General features: G+C 46.4%; 1 long non-coding RNA gene across 2 annotated transcripts; it reads left to right on the forward strand.

Moving 5' to 3' along the window:
* The first annotated feature begins 486 nt into the window (after positions 1 to 486).
* On the forward strand, positions 487 to 6,007 carry LOC135406141 (uncharacterized). 2 transcript variants are annotated; one of them, XR_010426160.1, is made up of 5 exons: positions 487 to 739; positions 2,187 to 2,283; positions 3,257 to 3,327; positions 3,517 to 3,837; positions 5,492 to 6,007. It is a non-coding gene; the product is annotated as an uncharacterized LOC135406141 (long non-coding RNA). The 2 variants fall into 2 exon arrangements; XR_010426159.1 differs by lacking the exon at positions 2,187 to 2,283 and having other exon boundaries at positions 488 to 739.
* The last annotated feature ends 3,342 nt before the right edge of the window (positions 6,008 to 9,349 follow it).

Below are 9,349 nucleotides of genomic sequence, written 5' to 3' on the forward strand. Positions count from 1 at the left end.
AGCCTGACTCAGGAGCTATTTCTGTTCAGGTGACATTCTAATCCAAGCGTGTGGTGAATCACTACAGCAAAAATTGATTGGACCCCATATCAAACGAGTATTGACAAATATGAAGAAGTTTGTTTTGAGTTAGTAATATAAGGGGTCTTTTATATATATGGTGCATTACAACGGGGGGATTCAGGGCTTTGTCAGACTGTCTATAAAAATTAAAAAAATACATGTTTGTATAAAAATCTCCGTTCTATACTTGTGGCTTTGAAGGCCTGGGCTGTTTTTCTTTTCCTTCTGGAGTAGCTCCGATTCATCTCGTTCGATTGCAGTGAATCCATCCCGTTCCCGAGGCCAATGGGAGGAGCGAGCGGGCGGCCATGTTGTGCGGGGGGCGGGGAGGAAGGAGCCGAGATGGCGGCGCTCCCTCACACGCACGGCACAGGATGGCCGGGGAGCAGCGGCAGCTCCCGCACGGCTCCCGGGCGTGCTCGGGGGACACCCGGCTGGCGCCCCGGGTGCCGCGCTCGAGGGCCGGGGGCTCTGGGGCTGCGGAGGGCGGCGAGCGGGGCTGCCGAGAGCGGCTGGGACGGGCGGGCAGCAATGGCGCCGGGACTGCGAGCGCTGCCCGCGCCGCTCCCTCGCCGGGCGGGCGCGGGGCCGCCCTTGGCCGCGGGAAGAGCGAGCATCGGAGCAGCGCCCCGTCCTCGGGGCCCCCGGTGCCGGCCAGCGGGCTGCTCTTCGCCAGGTGAGTGCCGCGCTCCTCCTTGTCCTTTGTCCTGGGGAGGGAAAACAAAATGTCCTCGGAGCCGGGAGGGGAAGGGGGCGCTGCCTCTGCCGGCCCCCCCTCCCACCCCTCGCCGCTCGCTGAGGGGACCCGCGGGAACTGTCGGGGACCCCCGGCCGTGTCCTGCCCGTGGGGGGTGAGGGGGAGCGGCGGGACCGGGGGAGCCCCGGTGCCCCTCGGCGGCTGCGGCGCTGCCGTCCCGGCCCTGCAGCACCCGCGGGGGCCGCCCGGCCCGGCCCCGATGCAGCACCGAGGGGGCAGCGGCGGGTTTTGGGTCCCCGGTGCGGCCCCGGGCACAGGCGGGGCACTACGGGAAGCAAAGGTAGGTACTTAAATATGAGTTACAGGATAAGGAAACGGATGAGTTTGTGTGTTACGTGGAAAGCTTTTAAAAACGTTTCTTGGGTGTCAGGTTTGTTTTTAGTGTTCAGTTTATGCGTTTTTCAGAGACCTCACAGTCATTTCTCTTTCTGGAGCATTTTTTATCTTCTTTTCGGTGCCTAATAATTTTAGAAGTTGTAGAACACCTTTTGCAAGACTTTCTAAAAATGCAAGTTTAAATGGAACGCCTGACGTTTGTTATGTGTTAGCTGGCATTCAGCAATTACCAATGTAAGGGCAAAATTGGAATTGTGAATGTATGAAAAGTCTCGAGTTTCTATAAGTTTCGAATAATAGTTTATTATCTGGTAAAAGCAGCAGCCGGCTGGGTGACAGAAATGGGACCAGTTTCCCAAATCTGCACACCCCTACTACAGGGTACATTTAGTATTTCCCTTAGCTACTTCATGCATATTAATTATATCCTAGACATAGACATTCTGCAGGTTTTTGCTAAGTATTTAATAGATGGGTTTTCTTACAGCTAAAGCTAAAGGGTTATCTCTACAACCGTCATAATTCATGCATTCTTGGATGAACAGGCGCCTAAAGATTTAAAGTTCTACTATATTTTATTCTTAGGATAGTAAGGAGGTTTTAGGCCTCTTGACTTTGTGAGGGTCTGTTTTATTTCTTTATGGGGGTGTAATTAAGTTTTACAATCTGTTTGTTTTATTTTGATGTAATCACCCATTTGTTTCACGAATCACGATTATTTATATATCACAAAAAGTCACTGTGATAGAGGAACAGGTAAATATTAAGAACTTTAGTTTTAGTTGGAGGTTGTGTTTAGCCATATTTGTTGGATTTCTATGGTGTGCACTTGAGCAAGGTTATAAAACTCCGTGCATGTTTTAAACATTGCAGTTGGAGGTAAATCTGGATTATTCAATACTTCCTCTGCAAATGTGAATCTGTCATTACAACAATATAAGTTTGCCCTTTTTTGGAAATAGAAATACAGGTTTTAGCAACTGCTGGACATCTCCACCTTTATGCAAAATGTTCCGTGTCTTTATTTTAGATTTGGATTATGGTGGTTTTCTAACCCAGCCACAGTTCTGCAGTATAGAACAGGTTCTGGCATACACACTGTGCCCTAAAGAAAGTTCTGGCTGTAGGTGGGTGTCTGCTGGATTTCTCTTTTCTTAAAGATGTTATGGGATTTTTTTTTTCGATAGCTTTGAGTGGTTTCTTTTAACAACTGAAAATAAAATAGCAAGTAATTGTCTCAAAAAATTAATTCCTCTTAATTCTTAGTGTGTTTTGTTTAACAGTTCTGCTTTTTTATATTCAAGGTGTAGGAATTGGAATTTATATTTGGATACCTTTTAATTTAGCAAGGAATGTTTTTTAAAATTGTGTCTTTACCCACTGATTCCAGACTTCTTCTTAAGTATGAAGTAGTGGGGCTGATAAATATAACTGCTGTAAAATAAAATAACATTTTTGCCTTCACAAAAGGCAAGAAAAGTTGGCTGGAAGTAGTGCAAATATAGTGTTCCTTTTGTTAAAGACCCTGGTTTGGGATCTGATGAAAGGTTAAAGAAGCTGAAAGCTTTAAAACTGTTTTCTAAAGGGCAAAAAGATGCATTTTTGGGGAAGATCAAGCAAGGTAGGACTTACAATTCAGAGAAGCTGATGACAGAAGCCATTTTGAAATAACTTTGCTGTCCCTAAAGGTTTTATTTAATTTTGCATAGCTTGGTTCTAAAGACTTTAATGGGAAAAAAAAGCACAAGGGGTGAGGGGTATTGGGTGATAAGTTACTCAATAAAAACGGTTAAGTTTGCATTTGATCTCTAAGTCTTTCAAAATTAAAGTAATGGAAGACAGAAGAGCAGATTGCAGTTAGTCATGAGAAGCACAGGTCGTGTGTGTTGTGTGTCAGTCACTGTCATCTCCAGTGTGTTTTATTTCAGCCAAGAATGTCCTTTTATTTTTAGAGTTGAGTTGTAAAGATACAGTTACTGCTGTCATAAGTTTTCTTGACTTAATAATTACCTAAAGATCAATACATTTCAGGCCTGTGACTTGTTCTGCTTTTCTAAAGCAAAATGTTGAAAATTTCCATCTTTTTTTTTTTTTTTTCAGGTAGAATGCCATGAATAATACCTTATTGTCTGAGTGGCTTCAGAGGAATCGTTCATGAGTTATTTTCTCAGGTAAGAGTGGCTGTAACTTGTGGTAGTATGTTCATTTCCTTGTTATTTTTTTATCTTGAAATTTGCCTTTTTGCTACTGTGCAGATGGGAAGAAAAGAAATCTGATTTTTTATGTGGAGGGGGGATATATTTTGTAAAATATCTGGACTTTTAGAAAGATTTTTTTTTTTTTTTTTTTTTTTTTTGCAGATGCAGGTAGACTGTCTTCAAATAATGTCAAGTTTCTGTGCTCCTTCTGTCTAAATTTGAGTTTCCCCAGCCTGCCTGGTTAGGTGTTCCTCAACCAGACGCCAGGAGGAGACGGCAGAGAGAGCCCGGGCTCCCGCAGGGCTGAGCAGCGAGTCAGGGGCTCTACGCCTCAGGGCTTTGGCCTGTGCTGCAAACTCCTCTAACTTCTGCCTTGGAACCAGTGGAGGAGCACCTGGAGCACACCTCGGTGTTCCAAGGACAGAGACTCCCTGACTCACCGTGGCAGACAGGCAGGAGGAGGCCCGGAAGGGAGGGAGCCAGGTGAGAGCAAAGTGCCCCTCCCGCAGCCTGGCAGAGGGGCTGTCAGGGTGGGCAGCACAGGTGCCATGCCCGGGGCCACTGTCTCTCTCCCTCCAGCATGCGTGCTGTGCCAGCCATCAGAGGCTGACCCGGACATCTGTGGGCAAAAAAGTTTCGTATTTGGGCTCTGTGTCCACAAGCTCTGCCTGGTGAGTTGCTCTGCAGGCTCCCTCCACTTTTTGACAGGCAGTCCCTGCCACTCTCTCCTCATCAGTGAGTGTCCTTTTCCTGCAGTTTTTTGTCAGCAACTCTCCTGACATCCCGGTTCAGCGACTAGAAGACTGGAATATTGGTGCAAGGGAGATCCCACATATAGTCTCCTGGGCAGCACAGCAGGTGAGAGCCTGACAAGAGCAGGGAGATTTGGGCCAGGCGAGGTTTGCTGGAGCTCAGCCCAGACCCCAAGCAAGAAAGCCCAGCCCTTCCAACCAGCTCTGGCACAAGGAGGAGGCCCTGAGGCTGCTGCTGATGGGGCTGCTCTGCTCTTTCCAGAGCTGCTGCATCTGTGGCCAGAGTGGGGCCACCATCCCCTGCTGTGATGGCACAGGGGGAAGGCAGGGACACCCTGCACCTGCCCGATTCCAGGACAGAGGGAGCTCATCAGTTTTCTTTTCCCATCAGGCCACCATCATGGGAGGGCTTTAATGCATTGGCTGAGCTAGAAGAGACACACAGGCACTGGGATGCCAGTGAGTGCCTTTGTCCAGGAGGCAGGCAGGAGGCAGAGGAGGAGGGGTAAGTTGCCAAAGCTGCACCCCAGGGCTCTGCAGGGCTTGAAGCAGAAGGACCCAGGAGAAGAGCTCAGCACCTCCATGAACTCGTTTGCTTCCCCAGGCCCTGGGAACTGCTCCTGTGCTCCTCCTGTGCTGCCGAGGGCACCCACAGGCACTGCTCTGGCCTGGAGACAGCAGAACCAGATGGGAATGTGATGGCTGTGCACTCCCGGGCACAGGTAAAAGGCAAAGCACCCTGGTGATCCTGGCAGCTGGTGCCCCTGGGCCTGGCAGTGGGTGTCCAGGGTGGGCTTGGCTGAGCTTGTCTGCTCCAGGAGGGCTGGGGGCACCTCTCTGACCTATCTTGTCCCAGGTCTGGAACGATCTTGTCCCTCCTGCTTCCCCTTACAGCCTCCAGTTAAGACCCAGAGCATGTTGCTCTCATGAGGGAATCTTCTGACGACTTGACAGAATACGAGACCATCACCCCCAGTACGAGCAAACTCCATACCACCCAACAGGCAACATCGGAGGAGACTCTGGAATCCCCCTCCCAGGAGACGAGCAGCTCCAGCCCTGACAGTCAGGTAACATCGGGGTCGTGTCAGTGTTTCCTGCCTCGGAACCAGTGGAGGAGCACCTTGGAAGAGACCTCGGTGTTCCGAGGACAGACGCCCTGCTGACATCACCATGGCAAGCCCCCGAAGAAAGGGAGCAAGCCCCCAAAGAGAGACAGGAAGCCCCTGAACAGAGAGAGGACCAAGCCCCCGAAGACAGGCAGGAAGCCCCCGAAGACAGGGAGCCAGGTGAGAGCAAAGTGCCCCTCCCGCAGCCTGGCAGAGGGGCTGTCAGGGTGGGCAGCACAGGTGCCATGCCCGGGGCCACTGTCTCTCTCCCTCCAGCATGCCTGCTGTGTCAGCAGTCAGAGCCTGACCCGGACATCTTGTGCGGAAAAACTCCGGATAAATGGTTTCTGTGCCCACCAGTTCTGCCCTCCCAACAGCGAAACCAGTCCCGCCAGCCAACGGGACTGGTCAATGCAACAGGAGCCACTGGGAGGGACTGGGAGGGACTGGGTGTCATTATCTAGTTAACTAAACCAAGTCCCTTCACTATAAACCTTAGACAAGGTAAAAGGGAGGTAACTTGTTTTATGTCTTTACAGGGGCCCAATTAAGTTTTACGATTTCTTTTTCTTTTCTCTCTCTGGGTTGTGTTGACCTCAGGCTGTTTTCTTTTTATGTACCTCAAATCGTTCTCCCTTTTACCTTGTCTAAAATTTCTAGTGAAGGGACTTGGTTTAGTTAACTAGATAATAACACCTTTCTTAAAAGTTGATAACTGTGTAGATAACAAGCACCCATCTGCTCAGTGTCTGACCTGACAACGTGTAATGTTTTTGCTGTTGTGTAATGAATGTACATATTTTATTTATTTACTTGTATTATACATTTGTATATATATTATTGAAATAAATTGTATATCTATATATTATATATTGTTGCCGGTGTATTTTGGTGCTGAAAAAAATCTCTGGAGCAGTTAATTAGGGGTGAGATAAGAAAGGGTTTATTTGCCAAGGCAGTAGATGGTATACGACGCGCGCACCGGCCGTGCCCGAAAGGTTACCTTTTATAACATTATCCATCCAATCCCAGATGTGTCCACCCTTTGGCCCTTCCTCTGGACCGCCCCTGGCCCTCCCCCTGAGAATTGGGTCTGGGGTCTTTTTGGGACCACTTACTTCATCATCTTCAACTTCATCAGAGCACAAAGGGCACATATTTACCTAATTCTTGACCTATTCTGTGGTTTAGGCCCAGATATGCTGTTCTGTCAACTGTCTAGGCCTTGCCTTGACAAAAGACTAAACAATTCTGCTGTATTCAGAAGCAGGATTGATATGGGGAGCACAGAATGGGGTAAGAGGGTTAGGGAATGTATAAACAAGGGTACTGGAGAAAGGGAAAGGGACAAGGGACAAAGAAGGAAGGGGTTTCTGCTTTTAAACCTACTTATAAAACTCATAAGTCTTACAAATATTAGAAAAATGAAAACCATTAGGGGCTTAAGGCATCAGTTCCCCCCTTAGAGACTGGACAAAACCCAAAGGTCTTTGTCCAATCTCTACTACTTACACCTACAGCAACTATATAATAAGCTATCCAGTTTTTACACTAGTATTCAGATTTAGCCTGGTAACCATGAAGTAAGTTTGTGAAAATAGACTTAATGAAACATCTTAAGAATTACCAATATGCAATTTAAACTTGTTGCTAAATTTCAGCCAAATCCGTGGTGCAAATTCAGCACTCACTTATAAAGAATGTTTGGTGCATTTTGCTAAAGCCAAATGTAAATTTAGGCTTTAAACTTAATTCATAGTTCCTGGCCATACTAAGCAATACAAACAAGAAAAGCAAACTTAAACACTATTTTAACAGTTCTTGTAACAGTCCTTGCTGTTCTACTCGTCTCAGGAACAGAGGTTTCTCTTCTTCTTGGATGAAATTCAGGGTCCTTGATGATAACTGTCCACGTTGGAGATGGTCTGCTGGACTTAAAAACAGTTCTTTCCATTTGGTTTGCAGGAGTTTCAGTCTTTAGTGTAACATAAACTTAGTCCTTGGGCTGGAACAGATGAGCAGGAGTGTCTAGCTTCACAGGCTTAGGTGACATGATGTATTTTTGCAGTTCCTGCAAAGCAGATCTTAAAACATTAAACAATTCTACAGATAAACCTCTTTATGCAACTAGGGAGTCCATGAAGTGTGACTCTCTGATGACAATTTCACAGGAATTTTGGATCTTGAAATTCCTGCATTTCAATCTTCTGAGAGAGGAGCTTGTGCTTTTATCAAATAAAGCGATTAACTGCCAGTCACAGATATAATAGGCCAGTCAAGAGCTTACCTGAAGCAGACTGCGTCTGGATGCAGACAGCACCCTGGCAGTGCCAGTAGCCCACCGCAGAGAGCTTATACTCTCTGGACAAATTCTAGGCCTTACCGGGGGCAGGTTGTCCTGTTCCAACCTGTCCCAGACTGCAGTCAATCATCTTTACCTCATGGAGTAGTCTTACAGGGACTCCTTGCCTCCATGGATAAAAGCTGCCTCACCTGTTAAAATAGGTACATTTATAGATATGGGAATATCAACCAAGCAATAAAGTTAAGAAAGCATTTTTAGTACACTATTTAAGTAACTTAAACCTATTATTCCAACAACGATGTTACCGGATTGTCTCAAGGATTGTAAGCAATGGTGCAAGCCAGATTTTGGGTCTTATTGGAGGGTTCACAAAACCAGTGCTGTAATTCCTGGTTAGCAATCAGAAGCAGGATTCTCATGATGCAGCGTTGAACCTGCTAGAGTAGTACCGCTGCTTTACAGAAGCTGTGATGGCATCTAGGTAAAGGGTCACTTTGTGCTTTCTTGGCTCCGCTGCTTTTCACTACAGCATTGATGCCACTTTCTTATCCGTCCTCTGTTTCAGTGTAGGACTTTCTTTGCAAATTCAGGTTCACACACATTCCTAGATGACACTAGATAAAAAGCATCTTAAAAAGATAAACAGATTCCACAATCACATGCAAATTTTACGGACCCTTCATCAAACTGCTTTTAGGAGAAATTCTTCCACAAGCTGCAGAGAGACATAGATGTTTACAAATTTTTGTTGGAACAAGATAAGTGCAAGTACAAACATTGTAGGCTTCGAAGCAATTCATGTAACAAAAGCAAAAGCAATATAAGCCTTCAATTCTTAGCAATTAAGCTAACAAAAAGCGAAGCTTAAAACAATATAAAATAGTAAGTAACAAAGAAACACAATAATTACAGTATATGTATACGTTTCTGTACCACCTTTTAGTGCAAACTGATTTCAATTGTGTCAGAAGGCTTTTACCTACTCACTCTTGGTCTGGTGTATTGCGTTTGCAGTTGAGACATGTGTCTACTCTTGCATAAAAGTTGTTCTCATGGCATCTCAGTTTGAATTTTAGTGGTACAGCTTCCAGGGTTGTTTGCTGGAACAAACTGTCTGTGAACATTTAACTTCTGACACATTGTTAGTTTACATTTAAAATAGATCAGTATTCCCCTTTTCTGAGTTAGGGTAGGAAATATTCTTTCACAGGTTATGAGCCTGCGGCAGTTTTAAAAGATAGAAGATGCAAGGGTTAGTAAATAGTTTCTTTTCCCTTAGATAGTTCTCACAGTTTTCAAAGCATCACCTTATTACCTTATGACATATATTGCACCAGCGGATTTTAGTTTTTGTGTTCGCCGGGAATTTATACTGCTTTTGTCTTCCCTTCCCCCCTTTCGGTCTGATGGGGGGAGCGGAGGGTCCTGTGTTAGACTGGACTGGGACTCTAGCTACTGACACCGCTCTCTTGCTCACAGCCGCTAAGGTGTTATGAATTGCTCCACTCGTGTTGGCCACAGCCAGGAAATAATTTGCTTTTGCCCCTGCTACGGCCCCTGCTCTGTCTGCGGAGGCGGCAGCAGCTCCTGTACCAAATCTAGATTTTAACTGTCCCGCAGTTGGATTCATCTTTTCTGTGCGTGTGGTTAACGCTGCCCCGGCACTCGCAGAGCGGTGCCAGTGCCTGCGACGGTCATGTGATTTTCTCCTTCCTTTCCTACACATTGGGGTAGGTTGGGCACTGGCTGCTCTGGCTCTCGGCCTTGCTCCGCTTGTTATGGGAGCAGGCATCTTTATTGTTATGACAACTGTAAAGTCGTCGGGTGGC

Source organism: Pseudopipra pipra, chromosome W (assembly GCF_036250125.1).
Source record: "Pseudopipra pipra isolate bDixPip1 chromosome W, bDixPip1.hap1, whole genome shotgun sequence".
In the NCBI taxonomy this organism is placed as follows: domain Eukaryota; kingdom Metazoa; phylum Chordata; class Aves; order Passeriformes; family Pipridae; genus Pseudopipra; species Pseudopipra pipra.